This window comes from Coregonus lavaretus (genome assembly GCF_964263955.1).
Source record: "Coregonus lavaretus genome assembly, contig: HAP1_SCAFFOLD_381, whole genome shotgun sequence".
Taxonomy (NCBI): domain Eukaryota; kingdom Metazoa; phylum Chordata; class Actinopteri; order Salmoniformes; family Salmonidae; genus Coregonus; species Coregonus lavaretus.
The window spans coordinates 141,452-157,393 of record NW_028165309.1 but is presented as its reverse complement, the minus strand read 5'-3'; the positions used below and the strand labels follow the sequence as shown (position 1 = coordinate 157,393).

General features: G+C 45.2%; 1 protein-coding gene across 4 annotated transcripts in view; it reads left to right on the top strand.

The window, feature by feature from the left end:
• Nucleotides 1-15,942, top strand: part of LOC311116001 (protein quaking-A-like) — a 103,634-nt gene that overhangs the window by 43,271 nt on the left and 44,421 nt on the right. The window lies entirely within an intron of this gene.

Below are 15,942 nucleotides of genomic sequence, written 5' to 3'. Positions count from 1 at the left end.
TTGTTGACAACATGGTGGTTTACACTATGTCTACTGTGTGTGAATGATGGAGGAATCTTAACCCAGCTGTAGGTCCATTTGAGTGTGTGTGGTCACTTAGGCCTTCACATCAACCAGTACTGGGACCATTGGAGACTAGGGATGCCTGCACATCAACCAGTACTGGGACCATTGGAGACTTGGGGTGCCTGAACATCAACCAGTACTGGGACCATTGGAGACTTGGGATGTTTGCTTGAATGTCTTCGGGTCTGCATCTATAAAGGTCAAGTACAAAATGCAGGAAGTTAACAATCTGTGCCTTCGATTTAATTCAAAGTTTAACAAATGATAAACTAAGCAATAAGATGCAACAAACTACTACACATATGGCTGTACCACACAGGCCAGTACAATAGCCTACAGATGGAGAGGAACCTAACGCCTCAAACAGTACCAACCAATACTACTCACCCTACAAATGGGGCAGGTGTGGACCAGTGCTGCCATGGCATCAGTCAACAAGTTCAGCTTCAACTTGAGAGTGGAGCATGCGTTAGATAACGATTACCCCCAACCCCCCAATTGGTCATATTGACTTAACCCTCCTGTTATGTTGTGGGTCAATTTGACCCGTTTCCACTTTTGCGTTGTCTAAAATACTAGTTAACCACTCTTTTTCGCCATGAAATTACATGACTTTTCCTCATTTAGGGTCATGAACCTAACTGCAAAATGTGGACACACTGATGTGTTGTGGAATGTCTGTGTACATTTTGTATACAAACATGATGTTGTGGGTCATTTTGACCCGGAGGCTTTCATGTGTATATATATTTGCACAGGTGCAAAACAAAAAAGTGTCTTTGATTTATTTTGTTTTGACTGGTCCTGGTTGCACTTTTAGAATTGTGTTTGGGTTAAAAAGGGCTTTCCCAAGCTTCTCCTCAGTGTGAGAGCAGCAGGTCCCTGACACAGACACTCAAAAATGAGCTCCAAAAGATTTTCAATCAATGAAGTCTTATCACAAATTCTGGACTGTGACAGTGAAAAAGAAGAAGAGGTTTCAGGGACAGAGGATATTTCAGAGATAGAGGACAATGCTGTTGATGATCCAGATTTTGTCTTCATTGAAGAGGATTCAGAGGAGGAGTCTGCCGTACCATCCCCTACATCAGATGAGAGACAGAGCATGCAACAAGCATCATCAAGAGAAGAGAAGACATGGAAGTCTAAAGATGGTCATATTGAATGGTCACCGTCACCACAACGAGGTCAAGGTAGACTCTCAGCTTCCAATGTAATAAAAATGGTTCCAGGACCTACACGATTTGCTGTCACTCGAGTCCATGACATACAATCAGCTTTTGAGCTCTTTTTACCCCAAGCAATAGAGAAGATTGTTCTGGACATGACCAACTTGGAGGGGAGCCGTGTGTTTCAAGAGAACTGGAAGCCACTGGATCGGATTGACTTGCATGCATACATTGGATTGCTCATATTAGCTGGAGTCTACCGGTCAAATGGAGAAGCAACGGCCAGCCTGTGGAATGAAGAGAATGGAAGGCCAATATTTCGGGCAACAATGTCTCTACAAGAATTCCACATAATTTCTCGGGTGATTCGCTTTGATAACCGGGATACCAGACCGGGTCGACGTGAAAGAGACAAACTAGCTGCAATCAGAGATGTATGGGATAAATGGGTGGAAATTCTACCGTTACTGTACAATCCCAGTCCTCATGTTACAGTTGATGAACGCCTTGTTCCATTCAGAGGACGTTGTCCCTTCAGACAGTATATGCCAAACAAGCCTGCAAAATATGGCATCAAAATATGGGCAGCATGTGATGCCACATCAAGCTATGCATGGAATATGCAAGTTTACACTGGGAAGCCACCCGGCGGAGTGCCTGAGAAAAACCAGGGGATGCGGGTGGTGCTGGACATGAGTGAAGGGCTGCAAGGTCATAACATCACGTGTGACAACTTCTTCACATCCTACCGCCTTGGTGTTGAACTACAGAAGAGAAAGCTGACCATGGTTGGAACAATCAGAAAAAACAAACCTGAACTTCCCAGTGAGCTTCTGAAAATGCAGGGCAGAACTGTGCATTCCTCTAAATTTGCTTTCTCTGAAAATGCAACTGTTGTTTCATACTGCCCAAAGAAGAACAAGAATGTTCTTGTAATGAGCACAATGCACAAAGATGCATCGCTGAGTGCAAGAGAGGACATCAAGCCACAAATAATACTGGACTACAATTCCACCAAAGGAGGAGTTGACAATTTGGATAAAGTCACAGCAACATATAGTTGTCAGCGCATGACTGCCCGCTGGCCTTTGGTGATTTTCTACAACATTGTGGATGTGTCTGCTTACAATGCCTATGTCCTGTGGACTGAAATCAACCAGCAATGGAATGGTGGCAAATTGTACCGACGCCGGCTTTTCCTAGAGGAGCTCGGCAAAGCTCTCATCACTCCCAAGATCCAGAGGAGAGTCCGGCCTCCTCGGTCGACAGCAGCTGCATCTGCCGTCCAGAAAATTCAAGCTGGACCATCAACACATGCCTCCAATCAACCAGAAATGGATCCAGTGGATACAGGCAGTGGCAAGAAACGGAAAAGATGCCAGCTCTGCCCCCCTCGACAAGACAGTAAAACAAGCACCACTTGTGTAGAATGCAATAAATACATCTGCAGAAAGCACACACACACATTGTGTTCAACATGTAGAGAGAAAGACTGAAGGGATAATATGGACCAATATGGGGGGAAAAAACCTACTTGGGGAAACTGAAAAATCTTGTTTGTGAGAAAGGAAATATGTTTAACAAATAGTTCTTAAATATTGTTTAAAAAAAATAAAAAGTATTGTATTTCTTCTTTCTGAAATGTCTGATAAGACAAAATAAAGTTGTTTCTGTTTTTACTTAATTCTTTGACTGTCTTGAGTGTGTTTAAACTGTGCGGGTCAATTTGACCCGTAACATAGTGGATGTAATTTTTTTTTAGCATAACAGGAGGGTTAAATCAGTGGTTCCCAACCCAGGGTCCGTGCCCCCCTTAGGGGGGCTGCCAGAGTTCACAGGGGGGGGCGAGATCTCATTTGAGGTCAAACATGCATAAAATGTTCCACTATAATTTAATTTTAAAATTAATACATTTTAAAATGTTATTAAAGATCATATGCTTATAATGCCAAGGCCAATCAAAAAAATAAGAATCATGTCAGAGAAACGTAAAAGCGGTAATTCCCCGGGAAAAGGTGTGCACGTCAATGACCTGCGCTCAATCAGTTTCAGCTAGCAGCTCATTTTTCCTGCAGTCAGAGGATCACTATTTTATGAATAAAACATGTCTAAGAAACATAAAAGTGCTGATGACTCATCATCAAAAAAGAAAGTAAGGCTATATCTCAAAAGTTCTTAACTTCGGTTTTATTGAAGGACAGGACTCGGCCAGAATGTGTCATTTGTGGCGAGAAGCTAGCTAATGGAAGCATGAAGCCAAGCAAAATGCAACGACACCAGGAAACAACATCAGGAGACTATTGGTGAAGGTCAGGATTTCTTTGAGCGGAAGAAGCAGTTGGCACTATCAAAAAGATCCACAGACATCAGAAAAGCATTTGAAAGAGCAGGCAGTGATTTACACAGAGCCACGGAGGCGTCATTTGAGTGTTCACTATTATTTGCGAAGGCTAAAAAGCCGGCACAAAATTGGAGATCAGCTAATCAAACCCGCCAGCCTGAAAATTGTAGAGAGGCTGTGTGGCCCACAGGTGGTGGATAAAGTGAGAACCGTCCCACTCTGACAACACTGTCAAAGACAGAATTGATCGAATGGCTGGAGATTGTCAGAACCAGCTGCACGAGAATCTTAGGAATGTTCCCTTTGCCATTCAGTTGGATGAAACAACAACAGTGTCAGACGAATCCGTGCTCATCGTTTATGTGCAATATATTGACGGTGATGACTTGAAACAAGACATTCTTATGTCTACCAATCTAGCCACAACAACAGGTCATTCATTAAGGCTCGCCCTTCTAACGAGACTGTTTGCCCAGCTGTGTGAGGATGAAGCGCATCAAACACTGCTGTTACACACAGAGGTACGCTGGTTGTCACGTGGACAAGTGCTTGTGCGTTTTATGGAACTGCAGGAAAAAATAAAGGAATTCTTGCAAGATCACAATCGACCACTGTGCGGACAGCTGACTGATGCGTTTTGGATCAAAACGGCATACATAGCGGATACATTCACTCTCTACAATGAGACAAACATGCGGATGCAGGGTCCTGACTCAAACGGCATGCACTGCAAAAACGCTCTCGACGCTTTTGTGCGGAAACTGGAGAACTGAATTTCCACTGCTGATGAAACAGTCTGGTGGCACTGTGCCTGCGTCTTTACGCACTGAGTTTACCAGGCACATGAACATGACAAATACTTATCAAAGGAATCGGGGGTGATGGACCCTTACATTTGCAGTCTCGAGGACGTGGAATACCTCGGCTGTGAAGATGAGCTTGCTGACCTTCAAGCCGATTCTCTGTCAAATAAATATTTCCAGGAGAACGGATACAATAAGTTTGTGATTGTCAAAGGACACGCTGTTGCACCCAGACTGGCCAAACACGCAGCTACAAGGGTTATTCTACCGTTCAGCACTACGTACCTGTCTGAGACGGCCTTCAGCGCGCTTGTAACAATAAAAACAAAAGGCCGTAACAGGCTCCATGTCCACCAGGACTTTAGGCTGGCTGTCACTAGCATCACACCTGACATCCCATCCCTGGTCAGAGGTATGCAGGCCCAAGGTGGCCATTTAGTTGTTTTTAAGGAAGGAAAAAGTTATTGATTTGTATCTTACTGTTTTGTTATTGTTATTTTTATAACACATACATTTATAGCTGTGTCAAAACCAGTGTTCACATTATGTGCATGTGTGTATGCAACAAACTGCCCCGTTTCAGTGAATTAGGTCCCGTGTAGCTCAGTTTGTAGAGCATGGCATTTGCAACGCCAGGATTGTGGGTTCGATTCACACGGGGGGCCAGTATGAAAACATTTACGCACTCATTAACTGTAAGTCGCTCTAATTTTTGCCAATAAAGATTTAGAATGAATCACATTATTTTGGTGTGTGTGTGTGTGGTGATGGTGGTGGGGGGCCTCAGCTTTTCTTAGATACAAGTAGGGGGGGCTCCAAGGAAAAAAGGTTGGGAACCACTGACTTAAATGATTGGACAGCTCCAGATCTGAATGGCAGGAGTATGTATAAGCTTTTGTTCCAGCCCATACCTGATTTACAAATCATAGCCTGTTGCCGTGATTCGGTATGTTGATTATTATAAGTCAGGTGTTTAGAGCTGGGCTGGGACAAAACCCTTCACACACTCCTGCTCTTCAGGACTTTCTGCAATGACTGAAACAGACCAAAGCAGGAGAATAGTGTTCCAGGTTGAAACGACTTACCTAGTTAAGAGATGATGAGACTCCGGCACACCCATTGGTTCTGGAATAGAGAAGGTGCAAATACGTCAATAACATGACATTAATTCTACCTCCAAAAACAAGCGTGTGAATACCAATTAATTTAAAGTCCACCATAGCAGGTATGACGAAATAAGGTTACATAACCTTCCCTACTAGCTATACTAATGATCTGCTGTCCAGAGGGTAACAGCAAACAGATCAATGTCTTCCCGCAGTAAAGTAAGCACACTGACTCGAGAGGATGCTAATCTCTCAAACCTCTCACAAAGCCAGAGTGAAATAATACAGCTAGCTAGGGTAGCTACAAGTCAAGTAGTACTTGAAGTAGGCGACCCACCCCACCCACAGACACAAGCATTATCAAGAACGCATAGCCCTAGCTTCACCATCTAACCACCTAGCAACCTAGACTCTAGTTTCTATGAATTTGTCAAGCATTTAAATGGCTAGACAAGTAGACGGCTAATGTTGCCATCTAGCCAGGCTAATGTTGCTAACCATGAGCTAGCCAGGCTAATGTTGCCATCTAGCCAGGCTAATGTTGCTAACCATGAGCTAGCCAGCTACATAAGACATTTTCAATTTTAAACTTGCCCAGACAGTTCACAGAATTGTCAATTTAAAGAACTTTAGCCAATTTATGAATTACTAAATTTTGCTAACATTAGATAGAGATTCTTACCTTTGCCTCAATTCGGCAGTCTCATCCAGATGTAAGTCGCTCTGGATAAGAGCGTCTGCTAAATGACGTAAATGTAATCGTCATGGACCTGGTGAGTGACGTGAAGCTTGAGACAGGCATTTGCAGTGCTGTATAATAGCCACATTAGCAACTAATTAAGCATTTCATTTTTTGGGGGTAAATACAGGCAAATATATTGATAAACATTACCTTGTCCGAGAGAGATATACACTTATCAAAATGTCACGCCAGGTTAAGCCTACACGAAACACAGCCCCCTAAAATTCACAATGGATAAAATGAATGGTGGAAAACCGATTTGGAATCATTTTCGTGTTTAACCGCTAGGTTTTATGACTCTTACTGTGGTAGACCATTTGCTCAGATTATTTTGGGGATGTCGCTTTCGCTTTAGTCAGTTTTTGTAGATTTTTCTTATGATTTCTTATTATGTATGGCCAATTGGGAGTCATTGAACATGTTTGGACTGCTGCCACCAAATGTCAGATTTAGCATTTTTTTTTTAAATGAAAATTGACACTAAATAGCATTGACGATGGTTAGTGTCTGTTTTGATTTTCCCTAGATCTTCTATTTGTGGAGATGATACTCACAACCTACCACCTAGCCCCCCTCCTTGTAACAACAGTTTACAGTAAACACGTCTTGAAATATAGGCTGAGCTGGCTTAAAAAAAAAAAAAATGTGTCGCAATGAATTTGCCTCAATAGAAAACCCCACCCGTTCAGCATAAATCAACTGGGGGCTGCAGGGAAAAGCTCTGAGTGGGCCTGAGTGAAATAATGCAAAATAGAGTACCAGTGTCATATCCAGTTAAATTGTGCTTGTGTCTGGGTGTGTGGATGTCTGTCCGTCAGGCCATGTGTCTGGGTGTGTGGATGTTTTCCACAGAGCTGATTTACCTCTGTGAGAGGTGCTGCTAGGCAGATTAATTAGAGGCCACTAATGACACACTCTTTTGGCAGGTGGACAAGAAGCCTGCCGCAACACACCTCAGTGGTGTGAGTGTGTCTGAGTGAATGCTGCGACAAGTGTGTATCCTTTACCCAGGGTGAAGAGAATGGGAGGGGGGAGAGGGAGACTGAATGAGAAGGAGACTGAATGAGAAGGAGACTGAATGAGAAGGAGACTGAAGGAGAGGGAGACTGAAGGAGAGGGAGACTGAAGGAGAGGGAGACTGAAGGAGAGGGAGACTGAAGGAGAGGGAGACTGAAGGAGAGGAGGAGAGGGAGACTGAATGAGAGGGAGACTGAATGAGAGGGAGACTGAATGAGGGGGGAGAGGGATAATTAATGAGAGGGAGACTGAATGAGGGGGGAGAGGGAGACTGAATGAGAGGGGGGAGAGGGAGACTGAATGAGAGGGGGGAGAGGGAGACTGAATGAGAGGGGGGAGATGGAGACTGAATGAGAGGGAGAATGAATGAGAGGGGGGAGAGAGAGACTGAATGAGAGGGAGACAATGAGAGAGACTGGGGCGACAGAGACACAGTGATAGACCTATAGAGAGAGAGACTGGGGCGACAGAGACACAGTGATAGACCTATAGAGAGAGAGACTGGGGCGACAGAGACACAGTGATAGACCTATAGAGAGAGAGACTGGGGCGACAGAGACACATTGATAGACCTATAGAGAGAGAGACTGGGGCGACAATGACACATTGATAGACCTATAGAGAGAGAGACTGGGGCGACAGTGACACAGTGATAGACCTATAGAGAGAGAGACTGGGGCGACAGTGACACAGTGATAGACCTATAGAGAGAGAGACTGGGGCGACAGAGATGCAGTGATAGACCTATAGAGAGAGAGACTGGGGCGACAGTGACACAGTGATAGACCTATAGAGAGAGAGACTGGGGCGACAGAGACACATTGATAGACCTATAGAGAGAGAGACTGGGGCGACAGTGACACAGTGATAGACCTATAGAGAGAGAGACTGGGGCGACAGAGACGCAGTGATAGACCTATAGAGAGAGAGACTGGGGCGACAGAGACGCAGTGATAGACCTATAGAGAGAGAGACTGGGGCGACAGAGACACAGTGATAGACCTATAGAGAGAGAGACTGGGGCGACAGAGACACAGTGATAGACCTATAGAGAGAGAGACTGGGGCGACAGAGACACATTGATAGACCTATAGACAGAGAGACTGGGGCGACAGTGACACAGTGATAGACCTATAGAGGGAGAGACTGGGGCGACAGAGACGTGGATTGAACATGACACAGGAGTCACTCCTCATCCTAACCACCGTCCTGATTGCTGCTGATGGAAGGAAGGCCATCAGCAGGCACACAATCATTCACTTACCCTCGGTGCACACACACACACACGCACACACACACAATAAGCGTATACACACACTCCCTGTCTACTTGCTCTTCACGCATGCACACACACCCTTCACTCACAGATACACCCTTGGCTGGCTGTAACAAGCTACACACTAAAGTCCTATCAGTCCCACATGCTTGTACAGTGTAATATTCCATTGACTAAAAGTTTTTGTGTTCTGAAAACCGTTATAAATCCGTTCCAGGGCATCCCAGATGCCTTTTTGTACAGACAGCATTCTGATTTGTTCTGTTCTTGTTTTGCTCCGCAAGCGTGGTCTGTGAATTGAGTATTACCCCAACTAACTGACACATCTTATTTGAATATCTGACTTTCCTCCTCTCTGAGATGGGATAGGGCTGTAATGTCTGCAGTTCACACTCTGCTCTGTGGCATGTTGGGATTTCTCCCCATATTTTGCATATTAAGAGTCCATGAACTCTGCCCTCGGGACCACGCCGATCCTCCATTTTCCTCCACCCACCAACACCTTTGCATGTCAGCCCACTTCCTCCGCTGCAACCCCAAATAAACCCCCCAAACAAAATGATCAAAGGCAACCAGATTAGGTGCTAAATGCTGGGATGTGCTTAGAGGGAAGCGTTGAAGTCTCCCTTGAGCTTTGATGCGAAAATGTCAAGTCTAGAATTAAGTCACATTTTCACTCTCGTCTCCGTCCCACCCCCTCTCGTCTCCGTCCCACCCCCTCTCGTCTCCGTCCCACCCCCTCTCGTCTCCGTCCCACCCCCTCTCGTCTCCATCCCACCCCCTCTCGTCTCTGTCCCACCCCCTCTCGTCTCTGTCCCACCCCCTCTCGTCTCTGTCCCACCCCCTCTCGTCTCCGTCCCACCCCCTCTCGTCTCCGTCCCACCCCCTCTCGTCTCCATCCCACCCCCTCTCGTCTCCGTCCCACCCCCTCTCGTCTCCGTCCCACCCCCTCTCATTAACAATAAACATTACACACATGTATTCTTTGTGGGTTTGTGTAATCTGAGGGAAATATGTGTCTCTAATATGGTCATACATTTGGCAGGAGGTTAGGAAGTGCAGCTCAGTTTCCACCTCATTTAGTGGGCAGTGTGCACATAGCCTGTTTTCTCTTGAGAGCCAGGTCTGCCTACGGCGGCCTCTCTCAGTAGCAAGGCTATGCTCACTGAGTCTGTACATAGTCAAAGCTTTCCTTAAGTTTGGGTCAGTCACAGTGGTCAGGTATTCTGCCACTGTGTACTCTGTTTAGGGAAAGGTAGCATTCCAATTAGCTGTTTTTTTGGTTGATTCTTTCCAGTGTGTCAAATGGTTCTCTTATTTTTTTTTTTCTCATAATTTGGTTGGGTCTAATTGTGTTGCTGTCCTGGGCCTCTGTAGGGACTGCTTGTGTTTGTGAACAGAGCCCCAGAACCAGCTGGCTGGCTAGGTTCATCTCTGTAGGTAATGGCTTTGTTATGGAAGGTTTGGGCATCACTTTCCTTAAGGTGGTTGTAGAATTTAACCAGTCTTATTATTTGGTGTTTTACTTTGTACACTTACTATGTTTTCCAGAGTTTTAATTGGGTGTTTGTCCCATTTTGTGAATTCTTGGTTGGTGAGTGGATCCCAGACCTCACAACCATAAAAGGCAATGGGTTCTAGAACTGATTGGAGTATTTTTTTGCAAGATCCTAATTGGGATGTCAATTATTGTTTTTTGGGGGTTCTGGGGGCAATGTGCCTAGCAAAGGTTAGGAAAACGGATTAATTGAATGCTACGCCGGCAAGTAGGAACATTCCAGCTACAGATGAGTGAATGATAATACCCAAACTGTCACCTGGGAGACGGCATGTAGTAAGGCAGGAGCTTTGTTTGTGATACTATGGTAAACCATAACGGAAAATATGCTGCTTTCAAAGCTGATTGCCTCCAAAACTTTATTCATTCAGTAATCTGTCTCACGTCTCTCCCTTAGATTATCTATTACCTCAGCGAACTGACTCCGGCTGCCCTCATCTTGCCTCGTGAATGACGTCATTACTAGTTAAAGACAGCACACACTTTTATAAAAGTGACTTCTGTGCAAATGTTGATCAGTACAATAAAATAAGTCCCAAATGAAGGGAAACAGATTGTCATCTGTCACTCAATGCATGCACACTCCTATTGAATATGCATTAATCTGAATAGGTCTAAGCTACATCCTGATTTACCCAGTTTATCAATAGAGATTTACCATTCAAATAAATGATTACCGTTATGTAGTTAGATTGGTAAAAAGTCAAATTGATTGTATTATTGTATAGTTGATTGATTAATGCATACATGGCTGTCTGAAAATTGGATGTGAAAAATGCAATGATATTGAACTCAAAATATACCCAACGATTGAACAGACCAGTATCTGAGTTTATCTGTCTGGATCAAGTTCCATTCTGTGACATTGGTTAATATGCCTTCTTTTTTGTTGAAGCGGTATCGTTTTGGTGTTGTGATGGTATTGAGAATCGTGATACTAAACCTGGTATCGGTATCAAAGTCAAAATTCTGGTACCGTGACAACACTCGAAAGTATACAATCCTGCCTTTGTGGTGCGATGCCTAATATAAGCGCCAAATAGTGTTGTCTACCTGCAAGACCTCTGCTTGGTAGGGCTCCTATGTACAAGACGTGTTATTCAGAAAGTAGGAAGAGAGGGGATATCCTCTGGTGTGGTTTGAAGGTCATTTCTGCTGGGTTGAGTTTTCCAGTCAGCCAGTCATGCCTCTGAGAGAGATGTCTACAACGCATGGGGATAGGTTGTAATCATGTTCTCCAATCTGCAATGTAAATATGTTACAACAGACCACATACTCTCGTCTCCCCTGGAAAGAGGAACGGGCCAATATGTGAGCTATATCAGCCAATACTGTGAGCTGTGGCACAATAACCCAAGGTGTCTGAACGCTTGGTGGGAAATATGTCACCACTCAGTCGTTGTCTGAAGTAGACACATTTCCTGTTGCACTCCCTTCTTACTGTATTAAAAAGGGAGTGTTGCTCATTTACAATCCGCTAGTGACCAACACTCGATTCATATTCTTTGTGCTTGTCCCTGCTAAGCCCCCCAATACACTCCGAGACCCTTCGCCATGATTTAATTTCCGCTTCCTTTCCTATCCAGAGCTGCAGTTGAGGCAAACAAACATTTGCACATTGTATACTTCCTTAAAGCTGTTGGTGAAGCCTCGGTAACCTGCTCCCTGCCTCGGAGCCCAGGGGAGTCAGTCAACATCAGAGTGAAGAGCAGGGCGTCGGCAAGGAGTTTCTCTCAGTGCCCCCGGCCGGCCCCCTCCGCCTGCCGAGTTCCGATAACGCGGTAAACAAAGCCCCTTTAATGTCACTAAGCCTCCTTCCTGGGAGGCCCTCTGAAGTAGGGGCAGGGCGGATGGAGGTGGAAGGGGCGGCTGTGTGCGTGTCAATTCGCAGGGGTTTGAGTAAACTGAGATAAAAGTTGGGGGGAGAGAAACTGGCCGTGAAAGGTCCCAGTGTCTCTAATCTCCTAATGCCTTAAATGAGGAACGGGAATTGGCTGCTCAGAGAACGGGCCTCCGCTGAGAGAGGGAGCCGGCGGAGAGTTCTTGTCGAGTTTGCAAAATAAAGAAATTGTTTATGCATGCATTTCATTCAACAGATAAAGAACGAGACGCGGATGAGTTTGGGTCGGAACAGAGGTGGCGGGAAAGGTGTTCATATCCTGAACAGAGGTGGCGGGAAAGGTGTTCATATCCTGAACAGAGGTGGCGGGAAAGGGGTTCATATCCTGCATTTGTAATTTCAACAGTTAGTGCTGGTTATATTAAAGCACTTTCTCTCCGGTGAATCAGAATTGATGCTGATTATATGGTTGGTTAGCCAGCCTGGCTGTTGAAGCTGCTCATATTCACCATGTTGTAACTAGATGTGCATATTTATAGTACTGCCCTGTGGCCATAGCTACCCGTTGACAGCCATGTTTGATTATTGAAATGGAAGAATTGTAAAGACATGCACACAGACTCAAGACAAGCTGTGATTTTATAACGGGTCCTTGCATGCCACCAAACTTACTCCAGTTAAGTGACTCTTTCTACCAAGGTCTTCATATGTCGAGTTCCTGGCAGGTCCACCTCTCCTCTGAAAGCTCAAACATATTTGGCTTTGTATTGTGTTGTACATTCCAATGGCTTACGATTGGTGGTTATCCTTTTAACTGGCATCAGCCCCTCCGCTACAGGATAAAGACATGATCTAGTGTTTTCTGCAGGATAGAGATGATCTGGTCCACAGAGAACAATACGGGGTGATTAGAAAGGTTTGTTGCAACTTCGCATGGGGACAGTTCTTACTTCTGTTGAATTGCCAGTTTGAAATCCCCTGTTCATCAAAGCGTTACTTTTTCCTCTATTCTGTTGAATGCTTTGAGGCTGGTATTTCTGTCCCAGACGTTTGATTTAGCCCTGCGTTGGCTGACATTTTGAGCCTCCTGGAGTTTTCCTGGAGTAGAGAGCGTGGTGACGGCTCAGCCAGACATCGCCAAACATGGCTGCCGCCCACTACCCTCTTAAAAATAGATATATCCCCCCAGCCCCTTCACAACCCAATGTCCTTGAACCACTCCTATAACCACCCATATCATGTATGTCAAAGGCAGTGTATTTAAAGCCATTGGAAAAACTGTCTCAACTTTGGGAGAAGGAACAGTAGCATCCACTACCCCCCCCCCCCCCCCCCCCCCCCGCTGTCCTGCCCCTTCTGGAAGTAATTACTGTCTTGTTCCAGTATTCAAATGAGCAATTTCCCTACTTTCCTGCAAGCCCCTGCCCTGTCATGTACAATCAGCATCAACATATTCATGGACAGGGAGAATTCACTTCTCCTTCCTATCTGCCTGAGAGCAGTTGCACAGAGATAAATAATAAAATGATATGTCCGTATCAGTATAGGAAGTCCTTTCATAACCAAGACTCTCCTCAGATGCGGATTAGAGGTGCTAGTGTAGGTTTTCTCTGGCTGTATCTTGACATCAACATATAGCAGGGTAATTGGCTGGTAATTTATAGTATTCCACATAAGCATTAATTGTGCCACTGGCTAGGGTTGGATTAACACTGAGCATATCTGACCTTCTATAGCCATATATCCATGCTGACAGACGGTGTGAAGAATGATCTCATCTCAGAAAGACATTAGCTCCGGCCAGTTGCGCTATTTCCTTCTGTTATGACCGTGAGTAAGCTTGGGCACACTAGCTAGCTGTAAAGGTTCTGCTTCACCCAGAGACCTTGCCCTCTGAGCATGTGCTTGTGATGTCAGACTGCTGGCTGATGGAGGAAAGCCCATGGCTGAGCGTGGGAAGAGACTGTGCCTGGGAGCTGGGTCCTCTTTTCTTATCTGCTTCCACCGTGATGCAGACTGACAGTTTGCTCCTCCTCTGCCTTCGATCCTTGCCAGATGCGCTACTGGGTGACCAAAGACAGGACAGGAGGACACGTGCCCCCCCATGCCTTGCCATCACACCACCCCCGCACCAATGTAGTGACCAGAGTTCACCAAACAGACGTTGGCCTAGCCTGCCCTCTTGTCTACCCGAGCTCCATAGTAACCGTAATGTCATGCACAGGGAAATGAAGGGCCTGTCTATGCAGAGGTTGGAAAAGTCATGGAACTCTTACTTCTCGGCTCGGCACTCTACATACGGTTAACATGCCCTGTTTACCATTCAACCACCAATTCTTCTGTTTTTAGTTTGCCGAAAAATGTGGGATTATTTCGACACATTGTTCCTTTATCCTCGTGGAAGCCAATTTTAAGTGGAGAGGATTACGGTAAATACGTTCCCTTTGGTACAAAACCACTCAGGAGTGAAAGGGCCTCCATAAGAAAAGTGTCAAGTAGATACTTCACCACTCCCAACATCCCCCATAATTCCCTATAGTTTCATTTCTATTTTCCTCTCAAGAAATAATTAATTTTTTTCAGCTTGCTTTCTGGTGATCCCGATCTCAGTTTGGTGCCGTAATATTGGCTAGGCAGCAGGGTGCACTGCCGGGAACGCCAGGGACTCGTACCTGTGCACTTGAATTCCTTATGATTTTTCCTGGCCTAATATAAAAACAGCTTAATCTCACAATGTTCACCTATTGTCTGGAATCTGCTGTCATGGCAACAATGAGCCGATATCACGTTGAGCCCTGTGGTTTCCCATGGAATGAAAGCTGAGGGATCAACAAAATCAAACAAGTGTTTGAACATTCTATTATTCAGATTATAAGTATCACATGCATGGCCTAAAACTAACCTTTTGGTCCACCAGCCACTGTGGCAGGTAGATAATATCAAGCAAATCTGCCAGCCACTCAGAATTATTATTTTGTAGTGGCCAATACATGTATTCGCCATAATTACACCAAAAACCACAAACATTTTCACTGTTTTGTTTTTCCAGGTTTTGGGTTTCCCCGTTTTTTTTTTTTTCTCAGCTTTCCCGTTCCCACTTTTTTTTATTATTCATTTTATTTTTATTTTGGGTATTTTACCCGGTTTTTTCTCCCCAATTCCGTGGTATCCAATTGTATCTTGTCCCATCGCTGCAACCGTACGGACACAGGAGAGGCGAAGGTCAAGAGTCGTGCGTCCTCCGAAACACAACCCAACCGAGCCGCACTGCTTCTTGACACTGTGCCCACTTAACCCGGAAGCCAGCCACACCAATGTGTCGGAGGAAGCACCGTACACCTGGCGACCGTCAACGTGCACTGCACCCGGCCCACCACAGGAATCGCTTGTGCGCGATGGGACAAGAACATCCCTGCCGGCCAAACCCTCCCCCAACCTGGACGACACTGTGCCAATTGTGCGCTGCCCCATGGGTCTCCCGGTCGCGGCCGGCTGCGACAGCGCCTGGACTCTAACCAGGATCTCTAGTGGCACAGCTAGCATTGCGATGCAGTGCCTTAGACCACTGCACCACTCGGGAGGTCCCTCTCCCACTTTTCTAACAGAATGTTCAATTGTGTTTGCTTTTTCTAAGTGCTGAGACCCCTTTTGATTTCTGGGGGGAAAATATATTGGAGGGTATAGTTGCCCATTAAATTCAGTTGCGCACCTCAAGAGACGGGTGTTTGGCTAGCGGTGTTTCTGTGCTGCATGCACGATAGTAGAGTTTGCAAAACAAATCACCACAGGTTAATACAAATCACCGTGATCTCGTTCTGCCAGGTAAGCTTACTTTGCAGTTAACATTTTAATTCAGAAGGTTTTATGGGAAAGCCTTTAGAAATGACTGTTTCGGCAGCACCAACTGGCTACACAAAGTGGTAGACAAAGGCATTCCCATGCCGTAACGTCAGAAAGTTGCAAGAAATACAAATGACTGATGCATTCTTTAATATTCTTTACATGTGGGCTAAGGAATTGAAGA